Consider the following 26,755-nt stretch of genomic DNA (forward strand, 5'->3'; position numbering starts at 1 on the left):
GGCAAGGCAGTAAACAAGTGGGTTTCATGGCCGCACCCGCTTCTCGCAGGCTTCCTCTTCTCTGAGGAAAAGGGAAGGGGATAATGGGGGAGGGACTTGTAAAGGCAGGCCTAAGGGATGGGGGCTTTAATTTGGATGCAATGCAAATAGGAAGGAAGGAAGGAAGGAAGGAAGGAAGGAAGGAAGGAAGGAAGGAAGGAAGGAAGGAAAAAAACTGTTGGGAGTGGAGCCCATCAATCTGTTTTAATCCCCCCATGGGGAATTCTGAAGCCCCCTGAAGGTTACCAAATTCTGCATTGCACTAAACCTAGCTTTAAAGTTGTCCCCAAAGGCGAGGCTCGGGCCTATGCTGTTTTTCCAGTATATCCTCCAGAGACCTCCTCATGTGCTCTCTGGCAAGGCAGATGCTAAAAGCCCCTTCAGCTGGAAAACACCTCAGGGAACCTGACGAGGACTCAGCTCTCCACGCAGTTACAACAGATGGGTCACAGAGCCTCTGTTTTTCCAAGGTCTTCTTCCTGCAGTAAATCACCATGTCATTCGCTGTGGTACCTCACAGACTCAAAACCGGTCTATCTGTATTCTCCTGAGCTACAGTAAAGGGTCATTTTCACACCATAGGAGTGAGAGAGTTTTGTTGGTATTTCCTACTTCAACTGTGAGGACGAGACTGTCTCCGTTACTCGGTTTCCCATTGATACAACAAAATACCTCAAGCAAGCTAACTTCGTGAGAAGGTTTATTTAGCTCATAGTTCTAGAAGTTCAAAGTCATGATTAGATGAGTCCTCAGCGACTTGGCCTCTGGGGAGGGCCTAATAGATGGTATCAGAGCAACAACTGTATGAATAGAACAGAGACATCGTGTCCCAAAAAGAGGGACTAGAGAGCGGACAGGGCTCCTGCAACCCCTTCTGAGGCCATCAACCAATGGCCGAAGGACTTCCCAGATGGCTCTACCTCTGAGACATTCCATACTCTCTCCCAACCTTACCACTTTTAGAGCCTATTCCATCCATGGAAAACAACTGGTAGCAAGCCCCATGATAGTAAAGACAGTGATGAGACAGTGCATAAGAAAGAAATGTCCCTCAACAGTAATGAGACAGATAGACCACGTCAACTTGGTAAAAACTCTTCAAGGAGCATTTCCTCCAGGAATTTCTTTCACAGTAAAAATAAGGCAAAACTTCTCACCTCTTGCCGATCTCAGAAGCCTTCCTAGAATCATGAGCCTCTCATTTTTTTCAGATTTTTTTGTTTGTTTTAAAAGAGTTTTGGAATAGTAACTTTGGAAACAGAAAGATGAATGTGAATCTATAATATTAACCAATTTATGTGACCCTAATTAATTAATTTCCCTAGGCCTCAGCTCTCCCATCTTTAGGTGCCAGTGAAGCAAGCGTACTAGAGAGTTGAGAAAGGGTGATTGACGCCAACTGCTTAATGCTTAGTGCCCCTCCATGCTTGGTCTCTAGGCTGAGAACCTCCTCTGTTCCTTGTCTTGTATAAAATAATACCTTTGCACACAGGAATTAATTGCACAGAGGCTCTGTATCTCCGGCCATGCTGAAGAACACATCTTTGTAATTACTCAAATTTCTAGTGATTTTTTTTTTTTGTCAGTTGGTTCCAAGTCCCCTATTGGACGAGAGCAGTTCCATTCAGCTACCAGCCTTTGAGGTTCGTGCACTGTTTTTCTAGGACCTAGTGCCAGAAAGACTTTATACTAGGTTTATTTAATATAATTCTTTCATTTTACAGATGAGAAGGCAATGACCACAGCAGCTGAGATACGGTTCACAGTTATTTGGCAAAATAAAGTGTCTTTCCATTCCCCCACACTATTGTCCCACCCAATGGTGGAAAATGAAGATGCTACAGGGGTAGCTTAGTTTGTTTCCTCCCAGACATTCAATGGGAGACGTAAAGAAATCTGGTTTTGTTCCCACTACATCTGTGTTGTACACCTGGGTGTTGATATCAGAGTGTCTTGGATTTATTTTAAGCAGCCTGGAGAACAAAGAAATTCATTGGAGCTTAAAGTCTTTAAAAATCAGTAATCCTGGTTATCTAGAGCCAGCCCTGGGAACATTTACAAGCTGGTAACACTGACCTATCAGCGGATTACATTTATATGTTAATTCATGTATATGTATAAGTAATAGTAGTTAAAGAAGAGGAGACAGGGAACTCAGAGGTGGGGCAGACATGGAGGGGTAAGAGAGAGGAAAGGAGAGGGAAATGGTGTAATTAAATTTTAATTTTTTTTAAGTAAGGAAAAAAGAGTAATCTCTGCAGAGTCTGGTTGCACCCTTGAGCACCCGTAAGACCCTGCCTGGAGGAAGCAAGCTGATATGCACAGCAGGAAGTGAAAATGAATGCTCGAGTTTGAGTATATGCCCCTTACTACCCAACTTCCCGTGCTAGATGCTTAAAGCAGTAGGGATAAGAAGTGGTCCCTTTAAGAGGTCATGAAAGCAGAACCTTGTAAAAGGATTTGCTGTTGCCTCCCCTTCCCCCTCAGTTCCCCTCCTGCTCTTACCTTTCAGGATAGAACGACACAATGGGAAACCCCTCACCAGGTGAAGGCTACTCTGTGCTGGACTTCCCAGCCCACAGAACTACAAGGAATAGATTACTCGGTGGTTACAGACACACAGAACACTTGACCTTCTGCACCAACAGAAAGGGCAAATTCAAGAAATTGTTTCTTTTTTTTTTTTTTAACATGGAGGAAACAATAAGAGGTAAAGACAATTCCGAGACTGTAGTCTGATTCAAAGAGTAGAATATTGTGGTTTCTGAGGGTTGGAACAGTAAGGTCCAGGTACAGTTGTGCAGTTGGGAAGTCAGTATTGAGCTGAAATGTCACTATGTGGGGTAAGTCAGGTGTTTTCTATGTGTGTGACCCGAGTGCAGGGCTACATCACCATCAGAAGTCAGACTTGTCAGCGGCCATATCTGCACCCTGCATAGAGGTAGCCAAAGCAGTGGCAGGAGACGGGCCACCGACTCCTTAATCTGAACACAGTATCATGATGCTGACCAGCAGGAATCCCAAGCTCAGGGCTGGGTACCTGAACAATGACATCAGGCAGAGAACAGCTGAGGAGAAGCCCAGAGTGGGTGAAGGAGGACCTCATATGTAAGGTCCTTTCTCTCCTGTTGTGCCTGGTTGTCTTAGATCAGGTCCAACTATCTTATCTTATTTAACTTGGTCAGTTCTGTTGGGGCTGTTACACCCCCCAGCCATTCCTCATTAAATTGTGTTTCTTCATCTTTCTGCTCTGGAATTATTGCAAATGTTGGACACTCGAGAAGTGGTTTCTATGCAACTTCCGTGCATTCCCAGCGCCAGAGCAGCGGCGTGTGAGGCCTTCACTGCTCAACCTCAGCAGCACGCAAAGGTGATGTCATCATAGTCCTATGCAGACACTCCCTAGTCCCTGTCTTGCCCTCAAGGCCCTGGGCAGCATTTGCTCCCGTAGCCCCACATCTTCACGATCTCTTTCCCTGACAAGGCTCTGGAACAGCCTACTGCCTACCAACAAGACTATGGCGCACATCTGTCTCTGTGACTCTGCCACACTGAGTTTCCCACCCACCAGTTCCCTTTCCTGGTGGCTTTGTGTGACTCCGCTTCTGGATAACTGATGGTTTGTGTTTTCTCTAGAGAACACTGCCTAGGCTCTTCATTCTTCCTCCCCATTGTTGACTTACTGTTGACATACAGGCACTTTGACGGCCTGCCCTCGGGGACCTAGCTACTGCTTACTACAGGACCTGCTGCTGCCAGGTACAACAGATGTGTCCTGTGTATAAAAGGACCTCTCTCTCTGTTCTCAGCATCTCTCTATCTCTGCTGGTCCTACCCCACCCCCATTCTCTCTCTGTCCCCTCTCTCTACCTTCATGGCTCTGCTCCCATCTGTCTGCCTGTCTCCATGTCCACTTGTTTGCCTCTATCCCTTCCCAGGTCCTCACTCCTCTCCCTTCTCCAATAAACCTCTATTACACCAGCTTTGTTATATGATGTAATTTCCCAGGAGCACACCATGGCATGGGCCTGCCTAAGGTACTCCACTTGCCACATTATATTTCATAACACTTACACTTAACTATCCCGGTGAGTACCTCACTCTCTAAGAAAAATAAAAGGGTTCTCTAAAAGCCTCTGAATTTTCCCAAGACACTCTATGGTTGTTATCCTTAAGTATTGTTGTAGGCATTATTTAACAGCACACTGGCTGCTGTGCAGAAACTAAAAGAAACAAAGATTAGTTTACTTGACAACTTAAATAAAAAGGAAAACACGCTTATATATTTCCCTATATATTTATTAGGGGAAGTACTTAAAATACCCGGAGGATTGCTGATTACTTCATAAGTGTGCTTTAACAGGCACAGGGGGGTGTGTGTCTGATCATGTTCCTACAAACCCAGAAACCCACCAGAAGGGACTTGAGAGTCCTTTGTCATGTTTTGATGGCTTTAGCTCAAAAGACACTGGTTGTCTAGGTGGCAGAGGTTTCCTGTGCTCAATGTAAATTGCAACTGTCAGCTGTTCTAAGTTTGTGGAAGATCACCCCAGAGATGGTCACAGAATGATCACCCCCTGTTATGAACAGGCCTATCCCATAGCCTGAAACTACATGGGTCCTTTTCCTACAAGAAGGGATGGACCTCCATTGTGCACAGGGTATACAGCACAATACCAGCAGCTGTAGGATACAGTATTGAGCACAATCAGTGTCTCTTTCTCTTTTTTTATTAGATATTTTCTTCATTTACATTTCAAATGCTATTCCAAAAGTCCCCTATACCCTCCCCCTCCCTGCTCCCCAACCCACCCACTCCCTCTTCCTGGCCCTGGTATTCCCCTGTACTGGGGCATATGATCAGGACTCTTTCTTGGTGGCTTTTACAGTCAGTGGAGTGGACATCCTTATATGTGTACAGTGTGATTGCATGTATAACTAGATTCACCCTAGAAACAAATCTTATATTTCTCAGAAGCTTCTAGCGAGGGCTTTACCTAGACGGTAAGCAGAAGTTGCCTGAGAGGATGCCTCTGCAGATGAAGTGATTGAGTGATAGTGTGGGAGGGAGTGGAGACTGAGAGATGGGGAGAGAATGACAGGTTAGTGGCCTGTGTGTTACAGAGGTCCCATATCATACATAGGGAGCGTAACTCATAGTTACTGTGACTGTGATGCAAACATGACTGAGCAGACATGGCTATAGCTAAGCAAGGAAGAGGGTCTTGTGGCTCATGTGGACAGTTCTGTCTTTATTGTAGAGTCAACAGCAAATCAGAGCAGGGGTGTTAAACAATTGACCTTGGGGGTGATAACAATGAAAAAATAAGGCAAGGCTTGTATTTTTAAAGTGTGCTCACCCATGCCTGGTAATGGATAGGTTTCTTTGAGTATCTTTTCAATTTATGGATGTCTTTTAACAAAACAGGTCTTACACTGCCATGTGTTGCCTTTATCTATCTCCTTCAGAGAGCCACAGCTTTGCAAGCCAGAATTCAACAGTGAATTTCACAAAGTGTGAAAATGAGAGGGGAGGACAGGTAGACCTGTGAGGAAAGCAATAGCTAAGTCCCAATGTGGAAGACTGTAAACCTATCCCCCTGGCCCCACAGCCACCGCCTCCATCACCACCGCCGCCGCCACCCACCACTGCCCCAGCCTCAAGTCATTCAAACTTAGGTTATGCAGACCGATGTGAAAAGCTATGAGTCTTCAAAAGCCCAAACCCATAGAGTTTCCTCAGCATCTTGAGGCCCTCCTCAGCTTGGAGAGAACTCTAGTCCTGATCCCTGGCTACTGCTATCTACTCAGATCTATCCTGAGAACCATGTTTTCTCAGCCAGTCCTGGACGTCAGCACCTTGTGGTGGGTTGAATGAGAATGCCCCCTCCCGTAGGCTCATGTATGTAAATGTCCCAGTGCCAGCCAGCCGTGTCTGCCTACCTGCTACCATGCTCCATGCCATGATGGTCATGAATTTTCTACCTCTAGAACTGTGAGCACCCTAAGTGGTGGTGGTGGTTGTTGTTGTTGTTGTTGTTGATGATGATGATGATAATGATGAATTGCCTTGGTCATAGTGTCTCTTCATAGCAGTAGAAAAGTAACCAAGACTTATACTTTGGTGCTGCCTGCGCCCTCTACCTCCTCCTACCAGCCAGAGACTGCTTCTCCCTGCCCATCGCCCATTTTTCCCCTTTCTATTTTCTTTCATTTTTATTGATTCCTTTATGGAAGGAAAATTGAATAAAATGGAAATTTATGAAGAAATTATACACTGTGATATTATTATCTCAAGGAGAACATGCTACAGGGCAACTCCATGCCACGGAAGACTGAATTCTCAAGAGAAATGAGGGAGGACAATCATTCTCGTTCTCTATAAAACCAGCTGGACAACGTCAGCAGGGATGTGCTGGCTGGGACATCCCAAACTCAGACATGTTACCATGACGAGAATGAGCCTTTGATTTTTTTCCTATGATTTTAATCTCTCCTCATCTCACTTTTCTCTCTAAGCTGAATTCTTTAACTTGTGATGAAATCAGCAATAACTACACAAAGAGATTCACTGCTTGTCTGTGCCTAAGTCCATCAGAAAATAGAACCAAGGGAAAGGTCTATTACAGCAAATTGCCTTCAGCTATCAAGAAGCAGCCTGGGCTAGGCATGGTGGCACAGGCCTTTAACCAGCACTCGGGAGGTAGAGGCAGGTATGTGTCTACAAATTCAAGGGCAGCCAGGGCTACATAGTAAGACCCTGTCTCAACAACAACAGTGTCCACCTCTCATTGTCTGTTCTAGGCTGCTCATCTTAGCATCAAAGAGGAGATGCTCTGGAAATAAGGAGGAAATTCTGGTAATGTTCCATGATTTTGAAAAAAAAAGTCTTATACAGAGATTTTCTTCAGTGATTACATATACTTTTTATGTGCACTGATGTTTTGCCTGTATGTATGTCTGGATGAAAGTGTCAGATATCGAAGTAACAGACAGTTGTGAGCTGCCCTATTGGTGCTGGGAATTGAACCTGGGTCCTCTGCAAGAGCATTCAGTGCTCTTAACCACTGATCTATCTTTCCAACCCCATTCACATATACTTTCTTCCAACAACTAAAGATTTAGCTCTCAAATAGCACTTGCCTCCCCATTATAAATTCATTGTCAATTTTCTTTGGTCTATTTATTATGTTTTTACGTACAGCCTTACAGAGTACTACAGAGGTCTCATCAGACTCAAAATTCATAATACATAAGCACTGTCACATGGGGGCAAGTCACTGTTCCCTGCCAACATACTAGGTCTGTGTTTACAGTCGACACTACAAGGAATAGCCTTGTGGTGCTCTATCTACACTGACAGTGTCTAATCGACAGATAGTTGACTTTTCCCACACAGCCAGTGGGAAACCCATCCATTGTGCCTCGTCCCTGGAGCACGTGACCCTCAAAAGCTCTTTAACCAGTATCCGCAGGCTTTCTCTTCATCTTGGGCATGGCTAAGTGCATGTTGCAGAGGTTCTGAAGCTCAAAGACAGAAGAAGAATTCCCTCAGTGGCACAAGGTTGATCAGGTAGCAGGCTAGGATGCAATCCAAGATCTGTCTCCAAACCCCTGAATTCTTCATTTCTTTTTTTTTAATTAATTTATTTGTTTCATTTTATTTATATGAGTACACTGTGGCTGTCTTCAGACACACCAGAAGATGGCATCAGATCCCATTACAGACGGTTGTGAGCCACCGTGTGGTTGCAGGGACCTCTGGAAGAGCAGTCAGTGCTCTTAACCGCTGCGCCATCTCTCCAGCCTGAATTCTTCCATCCTAGCACCCTTTCCTCCATGGAGCTTTGAAGTTTTGCATGCTGAGCGCATCCCTAAAATGTCAGAGGGAAGGAAACTGCACACTGGAGGAGAGACAATGGATTAATAAAAGCGGCACTTTAATCAGCCCCGATGAAGCAGCTGCATGTCTACTTCCAAGCATTTTTTATTCATGGGGAAGCAATCAAGAAGATTAATTTAGGCTTTATCTCCCTGGGTTTAAGAAGTTAAGCCTTCACTTGATCACCGGCAACCTGAGTCAGTTCTTCCCACTCTTCGTGCAGGATGCTCTTCCTCTGGCCTCTGCATCTGACTTAGCTCCATCAGGCCAAAGCGACCATGGTGCTTCCCTGAACTTTCAGCAGGAAGCGTCCTGGAGCAGTCTTATCTCATGCTCGCTCTTAACTGACAGAGAGAAGAAGCACAAGAACTCTGGAAGCACCAAGAGCAGGAGTCCTCTGCCCCCCACAGAGGACAGCTTCTCACTTTCAGTGTCAAAGACCATCAAAAAACTGAAGGAAAATTACCTTAGGTGTGACAAGGAGTATAAAGTCCAACTCTGAACCAATTGGTTACAGAACCAATGACCTCACCCAGGAGGCCTCACTCAGTAAAGGATATAAGAAGACCCATCACCACCCCTTTGAGACAGGTAGAAGGACCCAGCCTTCCCTATCAGATAGGAAGTAAGCACTGCTGAGTAACATTAAAAATGATAATGTTGTTGCAAATGCTCTCCTGCTATTTTTCTTCAAATAAACTAAACTGTGTGGACAACCTTCTTTGACTCTTTAATTGGCAACTGTCAGACCTTCCCAAGTGCCTCTGTGCCTTAAGCAGTTTTCTGTCAGTCAAGAAGCCCACTTGTTGAGCCGCCAGCGAGAATGTCGTTATGGTATCCTGCCTGAACATTTCACAAACACCTTGAGGAAACTACACTCCAACCACTGATACACTGCAAACATGGCTGCTGCAGACATCACTGACTTCAACTTCGAGAGGCCTGGCTCCAGTCAATCCTGTAAGCCATGACTTTCCAATAACCCTTTCTGCTGCTGCTCCAAGGGAACATTCGCCTCTCGTTCTCTCTCACTCCCGCCCCCTCTCTTCCTTCGCCCTCTTTTCTCCTCCCCTCTCCTTCCCTTTTCCTCTTCTCTTCCCTATGACTCAGTACGAAGGTTGTGATTGACACAAAGTAGACTATACCTATGCAGGGCTTTGTGATTGGCCCATATGCAAAACATATGATTGGTAGACTCGGAAGTTAAGATTATACAAGGCTGTGATTGGTGGACTAGCAGCCAAAGCATGAGCCACAACCACTGGTGGCCAACTTGTGATCTGACAGTGGGCAGAGTAGTTTTTGACTAGTCACACAAGACTACCCAAGCTCCTGGGGTTTGGAGACTCAACGTTGGCAACCAGGGGCCAAGTAAAAAACTTCGTAAACTCACAGAGAGCTGCGGACCCTGACTCCTGAGACACTGAGCTGCGACAGTGAGAAGGTCACCGAACCGTTAAGGACAGAAGGAACAATAAGCTAAGATGACGGGGCTGGTGTGAAAGCCAAGGTGGGAACACAGTCCTGAGAACACAGGACTCGGAACACTTGTCACAGAAAGGACTTCAGAAAGTGGCCATGGGCTTAAAAGCAAAGGATTCTTAACATGTAAGAGCTAGAACTCCCACTGGGGGGTGTACTCTCTGTATGGGCAATAGAATTCTGCTTTTGATTATCTAGAGCAGTCATCATCGAAGTTGAAAGCTCGGAACCGCATGCCTCATGTTCTCAAGGCTCAGTGGTAAAATCTTCTGGCATCGGGAGCCCAGCCTGTCAGCCTCTGAAAGCTAAGACCTCCACCCCTTTTACTACCTACGTGGAAAACTTCAGAATGCACAGTTGGTAGGACCTAGAGGTTTGGAAATACCTGGCACTTGCTTCTAATCGGTCGAATTTGGCAGAGGGGATAGGGCACTATTCCCAGGAATAATTTGCATCCTACAAGACTCCATTATATAAAATTCTCCTGGTCTCAGTGAAGCAAAAAGCCATATGGCAAAACTCTGTGGAGTGATGTAGCCCTGGGGAGGCTAAGAAAGAAGAAATACAGCTTCAGGCCAGTTGATCACTGTAGAGAGATCCTGTCTCAAAAAAAAGAAAAAAAAATACCTTTCATTTTGCCTCGCTCTTTTGACTAGAAGTGAGTTATAAAGGCCTTTACTCACAAAAGAAGTGAACATAGAAAGGTACCTGTCATGGCATTCACCTTGGGATGCATCCAAGGCAGGCAGGGCATAACCCAAATTTTCAATCAATGTCGGCAAGTACTTCACTTTCATTTAGGCACATTATTTTATCAATTTTCATTAACTTTAAGTACTTTCATTTAGCCATTATCATTGTACCAATTTTACTATCTATATGACAAGAATCTATATCACATACCTATTGCCAGATAACTCTCTATTAGGTGTCAGCATCCTAATTAGGCTGGATTTGGACACACATGCTGGTTTCTGTTATTTAATACGCAGGCTCGGATTTCTAAGTGACCCAAAGTGTCCTCTGGCCACTGCGTTTCGTGGCTCTGTGTGTTCGTTGATCTTGGTCAAGGCAAATCTTAGGATCTGCAACCACTGTGCCTGGGAGGAGCACACCTGGAGCCTCTCATCGCAGACCACACTGACCCAGTTTGTGACTTTAAAAAGTACTTTTACACAGTCCTCTCGCAGAGTCTCTCTTTCCAGTGCTGCATAAAGAAGAAAAAAAATCAATAGTCATGGGGTCAGAAGACAAGACTGCCTACAAGATTCGTTTTTCAACATTCTTTCCTCACTTTCACTTTTAATTTGCGGACATCAGTGGGAGGAGAGACCCTTGGACCTGAGGGTGTCCAATGCCCCAGTGTAGGGGAATGCCAGGGTGAGAAGACAGAAATGGGTGGGAGGGAGGGGGAGCATCCCCATAGAGGCAGGGGGAGGGGGATAGGGAGTTTCTGAAGGGGAGACCTGGAAAGGAGAAAACATTTGAAGTGTAAGGAAAGAAAAATATCCAATTAAAAAAGAGAGAGAGTAAAACACCAAAAAAAAAAGAAATTAATTTGAGTATCTAAATTATATATTTATCTAGTGTTTTAGTGGAGGGGGATGGAGGTATAGTTCGATATGGCCACACTGGGAACCTATCAAGTCCCTCTCTGGGATCCTGAAGTAAGACCAAAGTTTCAATAGAAAGTGTTCCAGACATGTCCCCAAAGTTATAAATTCTGGTATGTCACCAAATGCAACTTAGGAGGAAAGGGTATTGATCATCTTGTAACTTACTGCCCATCACTGAGAGACATCAAAGCAGGAACTCAAGGCAGGAACCCGGAGGCAGGAACTGAAGCAGAGACCATGGAGGAATGTTATTTACTGGCTCTTTCTCTGATGTGTTTAGCCCAAAGTATGGGAGAGCCTGTCTCTGAAACAATCATATAGTTGTATTGATGTGTTTGACCAATGGTCTTGCCTTCTGACTTCACAATGAGACCACCTAGGGTTTTTATATATGTTTCTTTCAAAGGAAGGAGAAAGATAAATTATTAAAATGTTCCAAGCTACCCATAGTGCCAACCATGGCTTTGAGTTCTATGAGCCACTACATACTTTTTGGATTGGGATAACGGAAGTAATAGCCTTTTATTTTTCCATTGCCTGCTATGGTAATTTCCATAACTAATACACTGCCACAGGCAAATTCAAATCATAAGTCTAGTTTTAACTTGTTTGATCTCCACATCAATACGGATCAATCAGAGCTATGGATTTTCAAGTGCTGAAAAATAGTTCATTGAATTCCTAGTTCCACATAGTTAGTTTATGGATTGGATAACTTAGCATCTACTGAAGGTTGTAAAGGACGCACTGACCGGTAGCAAAGAAGGTCACATTTCTTGACTTGAATTCTGAATATTACACTACTCCATCTTCTTCAATAATATATTAGCAATCTGTTAATGATTTTTGAGAAACAACTATGTGCTCAGAATTATGAGTTCTCTCTTGTAGATAAATCTGTTAATAAATATCAGGTATTCAATTATTTATTTAGCTACACTCTATTGCTAGGACTTTTGGCATGTGTCTTTGTATGTGGAAGAAGCTATAAGATAGTAGAAGTATTGTTCTGATTCTCAAAGGATTTATATTCAATAACGCAAGTGCAAAAGCATCTACTACATAGCCATTGTACATTTTCCAGCCCGGGTGAAGACAGAAAAGAGGCAGCTGGGTAGTGCAAACCAGTCTTGCAGTCAGGTCAGATTCACGTCCTGCCTCTCCTATCTACCACAATTTGACTAACTCATGAAGTCTGCGTTCAGAATGCTCATGAAGTGAACATTCAAGAATGTTCTTAGTATCCTCATTTTCTTCACCTTAAACTTCAGTTAATGTACGCTTCCACAAGGAAAAGTTTCAATTAAATCCCTTAGCACTTACTACTATATCTGATTATTCAGTGAATTAATAGAATCATTATATACATGATGTTATACATATATGCTTAGTATCTTGAAATATTTTGGATAAGACAAGGCACTGCATGGTCAATAGACAACCAGGAGTAATAAAGGTTGAATAAAAGACTTTGGTATTTGAAGTTGTTGGCATGGAGGCTAAAGATACTTGTAAGCATGGTTTGTGTGGTCCAAAAACAATGTTTCTTAAAATATCCTAATTAACCTCCCAAATTTTAACTATAAGAGAAAATCTGTTTCTTTTCTTTACAAGTCAGAAGATCTAATAGTAAAGTGGGTCTGCATCTCAGGTCAGCAACTAGCTGGAGATGGGTAATATCTAACAATTCAGTCACCAACCCAACTCCTATGTCACCAGCCCTATCCAGTAAGATTTTGTCTGACTCCTCCGGGATTCAATGTTAGGAAACCCAAATAAACACTTTAAAAAAGATAACTGTTAGGATTCCAGACTTCCAGAATATACTGACATATTTTACACACACACACACAGACATACGCATACACACACACACATACACACACACACATACACACACACACACACACATACACACACACACATACACACGCACATACACATGCACACACACACGCACACGCACACACACAGTCTCTCTTCATGGTCAGATGCTTTAAGAAATGTGTGATAGTAAATCCTCTGCCACTTAGAATATTGAACTCACTCATGAATCTAAAAACACAACAAGAGAAGAGTATTCAAACATTTTAATTCAATGTTGCCCAAATATACATGACAGTAAAAACAAAACAAAACAACAACAAAAAATCCTCAAAGACTTGGTGATGCTATGTTTTTTAAAAACAAATGAGATTATCAGAATAGTTTTTAAAGAACTTGTACATTCTACTAGAAGATGTTCCGCATGCTCCCAGTGAAAGGTCATTGTCAATCCAGCTACTAAGCCTGCCTACAAGATCTGCTGGGACAATAGTGGCACAAACTTTGTGGGAGCAACCAACTACTTGTCTCTGGTTCACTCCACAAGACGCAACCATGTCTGACACTGGTGGCCAAGAACTTGAGACTGGATATAGGTCATGAGCCTAGGGGAAACCCAAATACTATTTTTTTCTGCAAAAGGAACATGGCAATAAAATGATTGCTAATGATGTTCTGCTATACCAATAGATTAGTATCTTGATCAGACACCATCAGAGAAGTTTCCTCTTGCAGTAGATTGGGAACTGACACAGAGACTCATAACTGGACAATGTGCAGAGAGTGAGAGACTTTGGAACACATAGTTCTAAATAGGCTGTCTTCATCAAACACCTCTCTGCAGAGGGATGTGTGTGTTTGTGTGTGTGTGTGTGTGTGTGTGTGTGTGTGTGTGTGTGTGTGTGTGTGTGTGTGTGTGTGTGTGTATTTCTGTGGTTTGTTTTCTGTTTTGTTTTGCTTTAATTTAATTTTATTTGTAATTCATTTTTTACACTGCATATTCCATTCCCTGCTCCTCCCCATCCTCCCTCTGACTGCTCCACATCCCACACCTCCTCCCCACCCCACCCCATCTCCAGGTGGATGCTCCCACCACCCCCCAACCTGATCTCTAAACTCCCTGGGGCCTCCAGTCTCTTGAAGGTTAGGTGCTTCATATCTGAATGAACACAGATCCAGAAGTCCTCTACTGTGTGTTAGGGGCCTCACATCAGCTGGTGTATGCTATCTATTTGGTGGTCCAGTGTTTGAGAGATCTCAGGGGTCCAGATTAATTGAGACTGCTGGTCCTCCTACAGGATCACCTTCTCCTCAGCTTCTTTCAGCTTCCCTAATTCAGCAACAGGGATCAGCAGCTTCTGTCCATTGGTTGTGTGCAAATAACCGCATCTGACTCTTTCAGCTGCTTGTTGGGTCTTTCAGAGGGCAGTCATGATAGATCCCTTTTTGTGAGCATTCTACAGCCTCAGTAATAGTGTCAGGCCTTGGGACCTCCCCTTGAGCTGGATCCCACTTTGGGCCTGTCGCTGGACCTTCTTTTCCTCAGCCTCCTCTCCAGTTCCATCCCTGTAATTCTTTCAGACAGGAACAATTATGAGTCAGATGTATGACTGTGGGATGGCAACCCCATCCCTCACTTGATGTCCTGTCTTCCTGCTGGAGGTGGGCTCTATAAGTTCCCTCTCCCTGCTGTTGGGCATTTCATCTAAGGTCCCTCCCTATGAGTCCTGGGAGTCTCTCACCTCCCAGGTCTCTGGTGCATTTTGTTTTTCTTATTCTGGTCTGTTTGCTTGCCTGTTTGCTTTCAGAAAAGAGGAAAAAGAGGACACGGAGTGGGTAGGTGGGGATATGAGAAGGATCTTAGAGAGGTTAGGAGAAGGGAAACCATGCTCAGAATATATTATATGAAAAGTTTTTCAATAGAAACAAGAACCTGTGTGTTCATAGAAAAGGGAGTCCATACGATGATGCACATACTGTGATACTTGTCCAAGGTGTGGACATGTTCTCCAACAGTGGCTTCACATGAATAAACCTCTGGGAGTGAAGCAAACATGAGAAATCATCCTTTATGACAGGGATAAAAAGAATCATCCTCTGTTGTGTCGCAAATAATCTAGTTTAATTAAAAATAGGATGGTTTTGGGAATTTGGCTAAGTAAATTTCTGGCTACTATTTCTTCAGCAAAGCAATTACATGACAGTGATGTTCAGAAAGTAAGAGTTCTATCACTTCCTCTCTGTTTTGATCTGTTTGGGGCATCTCTCCATAGGCTGCTCTACAAGGAGAAAGTGACAGCGTCTCCTTTTTGTAATAATTAGAGAGATTCCAGGACTGGTGGTCCAGTTTCTTTAGCAAACTCAGCCCAGGCTAATGTGTACATTTTTGTTTACATATATTGCATTTATAGCTAATATCATTTGTTTCCTGACTTCCATCTCTATGAGGACATCTGCAGCGTGTCATGGTATAGCCCAAGGAGTCCTCAGGCACCTGTAAATGTCAGTGCTCTCCGTCTGTGTCTGTTTGTCACCTTTTATTACAGGAATGTGTTTTCCTGCTTGACTACTGAATCAATGGATACTGGAGAAATTAGAGTTACACCTAAAAGGAAGGAAACTTATTTTTTCATATTTTTTATTTTTTTAAAGTTGTATAGATTTATAATATATATATTGATCATATCCCTCCACCAGTACTGCCCCAAACTCCCTGTATTGCCTCCCACTCCCTCTTCCGAATAAATACCATTTTTGTTGTTGTTGTTGTTGTTGAATTGTTGTTAATAACCTCCTGGAAGAAAGGAAATGTTAAATATCTGTTTGCATTGGTATTAAGGAGTAATATTTGGAATATTTCCTACTCTTCTACAGAGACTATGAAACATATATAGTCAATATATCCATACACACACATACAGATAGAGAGATGCATCGTATGTAACATCAACATCTTTTTGGGTTTTGTTTTGTTTTGTTTGTTCTGTTTTTCAAGACAGTATTTCTCTGTGTAGCATTAGCTGTCCTAGAACTCACTCTGTAGGCCAGGCTATCCTCAAAATGCATAGATCTGCCTGTCTCTGATTCCCAGGTATTAGGATTAAAGGCATGCTCCACCACCACCCAGCTGTAACATCAATTTTTAACTTTTTAATTTAAAAAATTGTGCAGAACATGCTTTTTATTTTATTTCACTAGATGCCTATCTGTTGGAGATTTGTTCTAATACCTTGATTCAATCAGGAGTCAGCAGCATGCCCAAACCCTAAAGGTCCCTGTCCCCAATTGATTTTTGATCAATCAATAAAGACACCAAGGGCCGATGGCTGGGCAAAGGGAGACAGGGTGGGACCCTTAGAGTTGTGCAGGATAGAAACAAGAGAGAAAAAGGAGGATCGCCATGATGAGGTAGGAAATAGATTTCGAGCTACAGGAGAGAGAGCCAAAGAGCCATGTAAGAATTCTGGTGGGTGGCCACTTTCTCAAATGGGTCTGGGAAAGGTTTAAGAGTGTCCAGCCTTTGAGGTAACCAAAGCACTTCAAAAATAAGTTGTGTGTGTGTGTGTGTGTGTGTGTGTGTGTGTGTGTGTGTGTGTGTGTGTGTAATATTAGATAGATAGATAGATAGATAGATAGATAGATAGATAGATAGATAGATAGATAGATAGATAGATAGACTCTCACTCAATGTAAGAGGGGATCAACTCTTTATCACACCAGGAAGCCAATGATTGGTGAGATGGGAGACCTGGAGGCTTATGGTTCTAAGCATCTATGTAAGAACACCTGTGTTTAGTGGAATTAAGAGCTACACTGTTACCAATGCAAATAAAATACTTTTCGTTGGTCCATTTGTTTTGTTGTTGCTGGCGGCGGCGGCAGTGGTGGCCGCAGTAGCATTAGTGCTACATGCCCCATTCATGCCACACAGGCTATTCATGAGAGCATGTGCATTCAGGGGTGGTGTGACCATAGACTCCACTCATTTTCAAATCAACAGGGGCATGTTGTTTTGATGCTTCTGAAGTAACGATCACGCCAACGAAAGGCTTCTCTCTCTCCAAAGGTGGTCTCATGCTTCCTTGTACTCTTTAGCACTGGGGAAGGAGGCTAGGCTATAACATAAAGGCAAGGGGGCGACCACGGTGGCAATGACAGTGGTGGCAGGAGCAATGCCAGCAGGCCCAACACACAGAGCTAGAGAGCTCAGAACACAGGTGGCTAGAACCACTGCTCATTCTAGCTGTTGCACGCCCCGAGAATCCCTGGATGTTAAGTGCTGCACAGTGACTCTACCAAATGCAGAGCAGTAAAGCCCCCCAGCTATATATCCAGAACTGTTCATCTCTGGCCTCCAGAGCTTAGAACCATAAACTTCTATCAGACACTTAACCTCTGAGTCTGTCTGTTAGCTCACAGGTTTGTGTTGCTGTAAGAGCTGGAATCACTAGGAACTGCCTATAGTAAGGAAGTCCTTCTTTGTTTGCAAATTCTGTTTGGTCAGAGACTCCAAGAAACCAGCCATGGATTTAGCCATGAGTACGATTAAATTTTCTATCAACAAAAATACCACTATCTAGAAGTTGCAAACTTTTGTCTGGTCATTTCAAATGTACCAGTCTTAAGTGATATCAGACAAGAGATATGTAATCTGCATGATTCTTTTACTTTGTTTATAACAAAAATATTGTTGCTATATAGAAGCCATTGTTTTCAGCAACACTCCAAACTGAAAGCCCTGGGTGAAATGCAAACACAAAAATTCTACCTACAACATCCCTGCCTACAAGACGTGCTGGAGCAAAGGAGACATAGAAACTATGGTAGTGGCCAACCAATGACTAGTCCAGTTTGAGACCATGAAACAAAAGGAAGCCCACCTCTGATACTGCCCAGAGAGCCAGGACCCAGAGACTGGATAGCGCAGAGACCCATGATACAACTAATGAAATGATTCCTCATGATATTCCTCTATCCTCATAGACAGGGGCCTAGGATAATCGCCATCAGGCTTCTTCCAGCAACTGATGGGAACAGATACAGAAACTCACAGCCAAATATTAGGTGGAGCTTGGGGAATCCTGAAGAAGAAGGGGAGGGAAGATTGTTGGAGAGAGAGGGGTCATGGCCCACAGAATGGAACTCATAGATGCTCACAGAGACTGAACTATCAGGGAGCCTGCATGAGTCTGACCTAGTCCTTCTGAATATATGTTATGGTTGGATGGCTTGGTCTTCTTGTACGATTCCTAATAGTGGGGAGCTGTCTCTGACTCTTGCTCGCTCTTGGAACCCTCTTCCTCCTCCTGGGTTGCCTTGTCCAACCTTCATTTGAGGGGACGTGCAATTTGATATCTCACGTTTGGTTGATACCCTGGGAGGCCTGCTCTTTTCCAAAGGGAACTGAAGGAGGAGTGAGTTATGAGAAAATGAAAGAGGGAAGGGCTGGGAGGAGAATAGGGAGAAAGTGTGGTTGGGTTGTAATATATGAGAGAAAAATAAATTTTAAAAATTAAAAAAAAAAGAAAGGATTGGGTGAGACACAATCTCTGATATAGATCAGTGCTACTTGATTCAAGCTGGCACTGGGGCCTGTTTCAATGTCATTCAATTATAATGTGTGTCCGATGCAAATGAAGGTAATTTTTTCTCTAGCCACAGTAGAATAGCTACAGCTGATTCTACCTATTGTGTTCTATAACCAACTTGACCTAATAGATATTGCTTAAACCTTACTTCCAAACTTTCAAAAGGCACACTCAGTTCTGCATACAAAATTCACCACAGCAGCAGCCTGCATGCTAGGCATAGAAACAGGCATCAGTATATTTTGGAAACTTGAGATTGAAACAAGTATATTCTCCAGCCACAATGGAATTAAGCTAGAAATTAGTAACAGATGGCTTGAAAATCTCCAAAAACTAAAAATTAAGTGATGAGCTATAACCTATATGTCAAAAAATGAAATCACAAGAAAACTTAGGAAATACAGTAAACTAAACAAAAAAATACAATATATCAAAATATATACAATATTGTACTGGAGATGGCGCCTAGTGGTAAATGCTTGCCCAGTATATATGAGACCCTGGATTTGGTCCCAGATAACACACACACACACACACACTGCGACTATAGGAAACATTATAACATTAAATTCCTACATTCACTTATAAAATAATGGGCTGGAGAGATGGCTTAATGATTAAGAGCACTGACTGCTCTTTCAGAGGTCCTGAGTTCAATTCCCAGCAACCACATGATGGCTCACAACCATTTATAATGAGATTTGATGCCCTCTTCTGGTGTGTCTGAAGACAGCTACAGTAAAATAAATACATAAAATAAATGCATAAGTATTTAAAATTAATAATAATAATAATATATAAAACTCAATTTTCTAAGTTTCAGTTAATGTAAAAAAAAAAAAGAGCAACTTCCTAAGTTTCCAGTTAATGTAAAAAAAAATTCCTTTACCCATTATGGTAAAAATATTAAGAAAAAGAAGGTATGTATATTTGCAAATATAATTATTACAAATTAAAGGGAATCTCTTCAGTGTATAATAGGGTGAACTCTGAAGACAATATGTTAAGTGAAGTAATCCTGGCACAGAAGACACATCTTGCATGGTTACATGTACATAAGGTGTCTAAAACACTCAAATTCATAGAACCAAAGCATAGAATGGCAGTTTCCCAGGGACACTGGGAGGACAAAATGGAGTTACTAACCAAGCGGGCTGAGGTTTCACCAGGAAAGGTAAAAAACATTCTAGAGTTTGGTCATATACAACACTGGATTTATAGTCAACAATATCCAACTACGCACTTAATGTCTGTTAAGAGTATGTCTCATGTTTAAAAGAAACTTTTAATTAAAAGTAAAATTCAAAATTGACTTGAAATGGATCAGAGACTTTCATGGTAAGGTTATAACTTAAAAACTTTTACAGGAAGAAAGTCGGTAAAAACGAATTATGGCCATGTAAGATGGTGATTTCTGAGCTAAAATACCAAAGTGTGAGGCAGAAATGGAAAGGGGGGAATCAGAGGTAACTCAAATTTAAAACTAGAGCTAAGGGTATCACTCAATAATAGAAATATAAGATGCTTGCCTCACTTGAGACCCTGGAGTAAGCAGAGAAAGAGAACCCAAAACTCCTGCTTCATGAGAGGTCCCACTGAAGAGAAGACCCAAGTGATGCTCTGGAGGGGAATCGATGCAGTGCACATGTCAAACAAAGCCTGTGTCTCACATCTAAAGAAAGACCAACCATCGTTTGTGATGTCATCATTGTGATGTCATTGTGATGACATCTATGAAGACATTTCACAGAGAAGGTGTGGATGCCAGTGATATTAGATGACTCCCAGAGTCTCAGACATTAGACCTTTGTCACTTGGTGCTGTTGGTTCAAGGAAGACTGTTAAAGGTAGGGCCTTCCTGGTTATGGCTCAATTGGGCAGGACTTATACCACATTTTTCCTGATCTCCAGTATCCCCCATCTCTTCTTCCAGTCCACCATGAGCTAAGCAGTCTCTGCTACCTTATATTCCTACAGACTCTCAGATGAAGCATGTGAGCAAAAAATCAACTGCCTGAGCCCTTTGAAACAATGAGTAAAAATAACTCTCTCTTCTAAATTAGCCCTATCAAGTATTTGGGGATAAAGTTGATATAACGAAAAAAGCATATGAAGAGATGCTTCGATATCATTAGTGACTAGCAAAAGGCAAAGTATAATCAAAATGAGATAGCACTTCACACATACATCAAAATGAGTAAGATTTTCAAACACAAAACATCACATGTTAGTAAGGTTATGGATCTATCAACACAGGGCACTCCTTAATTGATAGTCATATATAAAGTAGAAAATGAGGTTGAGGAAGAGAAGGTGGGAGGAGACAAAATTGAGGGGTGTTTGAGGAGTTGCATGGAAACCTAATGCAGTGGAAATGTCCTAAAATATATGAAAGGATCCTTGTGAATTCTCCTAATAATGGAGGAGACAGAGTCCCAACTGCCTCTCTCTTGCCACCAAAGCTTCTAGTACCAGAACTGGATTACATTCAATTGAGTTGTTGGCAAAAAGGGTCCCATGGAAATCATCAAACGACCCAGGCTGTTGCCAAGACAGTAGGAAGTTCTCTGTAAACTGATAACACCCTCACACTTCATGGAGCATGGAGAAACCGAGCTGGTGCCTGCATGGCATCTTTCTCCCCGTGTTCTAATGCCTTTGGTATAGAAAGGTACTCTGCACCCTAACAAAAGAGAAATATAAACACCAACCCAGCCACAAAATCTTGGATCTACAATCTGTCCTGCCTGGAAAATACACTAGAAAAAAAATGGCGGCACAGAAGTTGTAGGAATAACCAACTAACATCTGCTTTGACTTATGGCCCATTCCTTAAGATGGAACTCATGCTCAATACTGCTTGGGTGACCAAGAACCACAGGGTGAGATCCTGGGCTGAATAAAAGAACAAAAGCTTGACTGTCATACCTATGAAGTCTCAGCAACATGACTGCCTAAGTGTGAGCTGAACAAGAAGACACTGGTTAGCATGCCAAAGTGGATCTGGGAAGGACCATGAGACCTCAGTCCCACACTAAGAACTACATACAACTAAGGAGTATGACAGTGGGAGGAGCAGTCTACTCCAGGGAAGAGCACACGAAGTGGTTATCCAAAACCAAAGGGTTGGCCCTGAAAACATAGGTATCAGTGATGTTATACAGATGGAGCTGGTTATACTTAGGAATGTATACATACATACATATGTATGTACGTATATGTGAGCCACATGAATATATATAGGTATATGTGTGTGTGTGTGGTTTTCTTGACAACATAACTGGTGAACTGGTGTCTTTTGCCCATATACATTCCATATATATATATATATGCATGTAACAATAAAATTAGGCCATGAATTGGAGAATGATGGGCAGATATACTGGTAGGTTAGAAGGGAAGAAAAGGAAGGTAGAAATGATGCAAATATATTATAATTGCAAAAAGAAAAGAAAAATTTTCTCAAAGACAGTTGATTAACCAGTGTTCTGAGCTGCAATTTGCAGTTGGGAACTTGCAACCACCACAGCAGTACCTGAGAGAAGTCCTTGCCTTCAAAAGAACCTGGGGTCCTGTGGTTGTGGAGGTTGGGAGGACAGGAGGTCCTCCCCTCCTGCCCCATGGGAGCAAGACCGTATTCCAATTTAAAGGCCTAAGTCCTTTCTTTGCCAACATAACTGGTTTCTTTTCCCAATGGCTACAACCAGTGAGGCCTGCTTCTTGGCGTCTTTTTGAGGGGGCAACTTTCACTGATTTTGTTAGAGGTACATGGGAAAACTAGGAAATTGCACACTGCCTCACCAGAGGTGTTATGTAGAGTTGTTGCCACGGGGGCCTAGCACTGGCCAGCATTCATTAAACTGCTAGAACACGGGCTTGCTTCTAAATGGCAGGTAGTTGCTCATGGGTGCCAACATAGGTCTACCAATTATAAAACCAATTACTAAGATCAAAAAGGAAATACAGAATATTTTCCCTGCAGTTTTTTTTTTCCACTAACTTCTTATCAAGAGGTAAATAGCTTAGCCACCGTCTACTAAAAGATTATATGGTGCTGGAAAGGAATTTTTCCTGAACATTTCATACATTTTATGTTGCAAAGCAGGGTGACCAAGGACTATGTGTATAAAGAGACACTTTATTACTAAAGAATTCCATAGAATTAACTCTCAACAAAGGCACAATTCTGATCAAATTACTCCCGAACAAAGAAAGGGGATTTAAGCCTACACTACAAGTAGAGAGTGGGAAGAATCAGTTTCAACTTTGTTTTAAAATCACCAGCTCATTCCTTCAGTGATGAGAGTCTCAGAGCTAGATGACCCCGGTCTCCATTTTGATTTCAAAGTTGAAACTGGAGACTGGGGTCACTGAAGAAATGTGCTGGTGATGTCCGTGTGTCCTGAGACACCGTGGCCCTTGTTTCTTAGCAACTTCTTCAGAATCTTGACTCCCTGCTATGTCTGTGTGGAGGGAAGCGTGAAGGTTACAGCCATTCATGCCGAGTAATTATGGTGACCAGCAGGGCCAGGGAGCACAGGGAATCCTTACCAGGGAGCCACCTCCCCTCGTTACCCTCACAGACAGAACCCCTTCCCCTGGTCCTCCTGAGGATTCAAGATTCCCTATATCCTGGTAAAGAAAAAGGCCAACACAGAAGGTCCTAGACCTAGACAAAGGACTGTCTACACTGCTTGGTGTTTCTACAAAGGACCGTCTACACTGCTTGGTGTTCGTCGGCAATCTAAGTATGAGCACGGAAGAACCAACGCTTTCAAAAGACAGAAAAGAAAAATTTTGAAAGAGACTTTTATTTCAAAGCATCCCCCTCTCTTTCCATTCACCTCTCTCGGTATTCTGTCTTTTAAATGGAAACGACTGTTCCTTTTGGCCTCAAACTAAGATGGGTTTTTCCACATAAGCAGATACAAGACTCAGACGGAAAGACGCGGGCTGCACGTGTAAGAAGTTTTTATGAGGTTCCTTATCTACGTTCTCTCTGTCAGCTTTATGAATTGTGAATGAATAGGTCAGAAATATGAATTTCATGTGTGTAAGCGCACCACCAGGTTCCTCACTATTTGTCATGCCATCTCCTTCACAGCACCTCGTGGTGTTTCTTCTGTGTCGGAGGAATAGCGGTCCAGGCCTTTAGTCTCTAAAGGCCATCATTTTGCTAAGACTAGAAAGCTGAACCACTTGTTTTTAAACAATTTACAGTGCCTTAAGGGGAGACGGGCAGCAGCAATTAAGGCAGGGGAGCAACTGCGGCCGGAGAACAAGGCGAAGTGAGATCTGGAAGACTTGCCAAAGCCTTACAAAAACCAGTTCAGGCAGCTGCCGCAGACCTAGCTGCTCCCACGAAACAGAGGGAGAACAGAGGCGGTCCAGAGCCAGGGCGGCTGAGATTCACCTACAACCCGTTTTAAATGCAAAGGCACCACACCCCGGGCTAGAGAGTTAAAATGCTAACGAGACATGTGATGCGTGAAATAGTACACAAAACTGTATGTAACAGAGCATGCTCAGAAAGGCCCGTGCTATGCAAATGAACTAAAAAAGCCCATGTTATGCAAATAACCCAAAAAGCCTGTGTTATGTGACATAAAACCCCCAACTCTTTGTATAGGAGACTATTGAACCTATAAACATTCTCTCTTTGCTCAACCTGCTTCACCATCCCTGGAAATATACTACCTCCTAATAAATTGTCTCTATGCTATTCCTTGTATGGGGCAGGTGATGGAGGGGCAGGGACGGGGGCAGGGGGAGGGGCATGGAGATCCCGGGATCCTCCCACAAGTACATTCTGAAGACTGATATCCAGCTATATCAACACCACGTGACAAGTAGCCCCTGTGACGACTGTCCTCCGTTCTAGGCATAGTATTCTGCGTTCACACTGACCTCAGTCTTAGGGAGGAAATCCCACCATTCTCTCTACCCGCAGCTCCCAGAGGGACTTCTAACAAAGTGGATCTGTAGGAACATGAAGACAGCTGACCACACAGACTTGGGGGGGGGGTGGGTAGGGGTAGGAGAGCATTCTGCACGTTCACAAACACAGCAGGTAAAAATCTGGCAGGGTGTCACCTGATAGAAGATCAGATTTACAGAACTTCCTCGCAGAGGCCATGGGAATACCCTGTCTAAGGTTCCACTGCTCTCTGACAGCAAAATTGGGGGGCGGGGCGGCAAAGGATAATTCCACTTCCACCGTGATTCTCCCTGGTGGGAAGCGGTCAGGCTCTCCTGAACACACCGAGCTTTCCTGAATGGAATGCTGCCTGGCCTTCCAAATGGATGCTCGCAGCAAATCGTCTCTGTTATTCTTGATTTGTCTCTTTGGGCAAACCGTTTCTACACAATAGCAAAATTGCAGCAGTTACCATCATCATAATAACATCAGAAGGATAATCAAATGCTATTGAAGCAAAAATGCTCCAATTTAATCCAAGCTTTGGCTACCTTGATGTGCATTTGAGTTTATGCACATTTATGATTTATGGTGAAGTTTGTGCCCCTTCATGGTTCCTTGGTAGCTATGAGAGACTGGCCTCTACATTCTGGTTTTGTTTGGCAATTTATCTGCCCTGTTCTCTATCCTCCATTGGAAGGAAGGGACCAACATGGTGGTTGCGATTTGAGCATAAGAGAACTGGGAGCTAAGTCATGATGTGCTTGCTAATTGACAGCTCTATTTGATCCATTCTTTACTGGTGAGACCAGACTGGCTTTTGCAAACAACCTCTGCCGCTTTATCAGCTTCCTGAAGTTGGCTGTGAGCTACCTTTTCTTCTCCCATATCAGTTGGCCTCATCCTGGTTACTCTGGTAACTTTCAGAGTCTTGGAGGGACACAGCATCTAGTCACAGAATTCGTTCTAAAGAAGCTGTTGAGTCACCTGTTTCTTTTGCTACACAGAAGCTGTTTAGTTTTATAAATTTTATTTGTTGGTGTTGACTTTAATTCCAGAGTGAAGGGAATCCTATTCAGAAAGTCCTTTCTTACATTTATCTCTTGTAGAGACAGCCTGTCTTCTTTGGGCAGTTTTGGTATCTCTGGACTCACATCAGTTCTTTGGTTCCATTTGTGCAGAGTGATGGGTGTGTGTCTAATTTCATTCTTCTACGTGTTTCCCAGCATCCTTTGTTAAAGATTTTGTTTTCTCCCCAGTGTGTGCTTTCGGCATCTTTGTCAAATATCAGATGGCTGTAATTATGTCCACTCGGGTTTGGCTCTTCTATTTTGTTTCTTTGATCTACAATCTATTTTTGCGGCAGTACCATGCTGGTTTTATTACTAATGTTCTGTAATATATATCTTTAAATGTGATACAGCAATCCCGCCAACATCCCCCCCCCCACTTAGAATTTATTTAGCTACTGTGGTTTCATAGGAATTTTAGGGTTTTTCCTCATTTGTGTGAAGGGTATCATGGGGATTTTTATTGAGATTGCATGGAATCTGTAAATTGTTTCTGCTAGTGTGGTGGTTTACATGAGAATGGCCCCTATGGGCTCATATATTTAAGTGTTTGGTTCTCCGTTAGGGGAATCATTTTGGAAAGATTAGGAGGTGTGGCCTTTGGGTAGAATATGTGTTCTTGTTGGAGGAGGCATGTCACTGGCGGTGGGCTTTGAGTTTCAAAATCCTATGCCTGGCCAAGTCTCCCTCTCCTCCCTCTCCCTCTCCCTCTCCCTCTCCCTCTCCCTCTCCCTCTCCCTCTCCCTCTCCCTCTCCCTCTCCCTCTCCCCCTCCCCCCCTCTCTCTCTTTCCCTTCCTTTCTCCCTGATGCCTGAGGAAGATCACAATGTAAAGCTCTCAGCTCCTGCTCCTGTGCCATGGATGTCTGCTTCCTGCCATGATGATCATGTGGGAACGCTAAAACTGTAAGCAAGTCCCCAGGTAAGTGCTTTCTTTGGTTGCCGTGGTCATAGGTACCTCTTCCCATCAATAGAACAGTGACGAAGACAGGTAGGATGGCCATTTATGTCTAGAGTCTCAAGAAAATCACCACGCAATCTATACTCTCTTGGCAAGGCAAAACGTTTCATGTCTGCATAAGAGTATATAACCGTGCATACGCTGGCAAACAAGCATGCGCAGCAGAGCTCCTGCTAGGGTTTGTCCCTAACTCAGAAGGGTCCCACGCCTCACTCTGAGTGCTCAGAACTTGACCTCCCATCCTTACATGATCAGATACTACAGGGCAGTGCAGTTTCAAAATTTGAACATATATATTTGATTACGAGAAGCACTGGCCCAGAAGGAATTTTAATTTCTTCCACATAGCTTCTTTACACTTTTTAATGAAATATCTT

The 26,755-nt window shown here is 43.1% G+C and overlaps 1 protein-coding gene and 1 long non-coding RNA gene across 3 annotated transcripts in view; both read right to left on the bottom strand.

The window, feature by feature from the left end:
* Positions 1-26,755, bottom strand: part of Xpnpep1 (X-prolyl aminopeptidase (aminopeptidase P) 1, soluble) — a 107,384-nt gene that overhangs the window by 1,768 nt on the left and 78,861 nt on the right. The gene's annotated exons all lie outside the window — the stretch shown is intronic.
* On the bottom strand, positions 10,063-13,765 carry Gm41861. The gene is made up of 2 exons (XR_877902.2): positions 11,185-13,765; positions 10,063-10,610 (listed from the first exon to the last, which is right to left on the bottom strand). It is a non-coding gene; the product is annotated as a predicted gene, 41861 (long non-coding RNA).

This window comes from Mus musculus, chromosome 19 (genome assembly GCF_000001635.26).
Source record: "Mus musculus strain C57BL/6J chromosome 19, GRCm38.p6 C57BL/6J".
Taxonomy (NCBI): Eukaryota; Metazoa; Chordata; class Mammalia; order Rodentia; family Muridae; genus Mus; species Mus musculus.